The sequence below is a fragment of the Limulus polyphemus genome, unplaced genomic scaffold, assembly GCF_000517525.1.
Source record: "Limulus polyphemus unplaced genomic scaffold, Limulus_polyphemus-2.1.2 Scaffold4127, whole genome shotgun sequence".
NCBI classification, from domain to species: Eukaryota; Metazoa; Arthropoda; class Merostomata; order Xiphosura; family Limulidae; genus Limulus; species Limulus polyphemus.
This window is the reverse complement of record NW_013669737.1, coordinates 36,121-36,635: the sequence shown is the minus strand read 5'-3', so window position 1 is coordinate 36,635 and position 515 is coordinate 36,121.

Sequence of the window (515 nt, the reverse complement as noted above, 5' to 3'; positions counted from 1 at the left end):
TATAGAGTCAGTTTATGATATTTGTCAACCAGATTGATACACACAGTTATCTTCTTTAACACAAATATGTTTTAATATACAAACGACAATACAATTTACAATAACAGTTATTCCAAATAGTTATTACAAACAATGATTTATAAACAAAAGTTTCATAAACTTATAAGTAATATAAAGTCTTCTTTCTAGTCTGGAACTTCCTTCATATCTTATTGAGGGTTCACGATGAGCGAGTTAATTACGAGCTGATGTAGGTATAATTCACTTAACAGGGAGCGAGATAGCTTTGTTCTCCGTTTTTTACCAGCCACACACTCCGAGTTTTCCACGATGAATTTATATAATGTTTTCGTAAAAATACTAATGTCCAACGACAATCCACTGATATTAAATGAGTTGTAATATTCGAACTTTGTAAATGCTCCTGGTTAAATATCTGAAGGTTTGATTGATAACCATTATAACAATCCCAGTTATAGCTTCCAAAACTTATAGCATATCAACTATAGCAAACC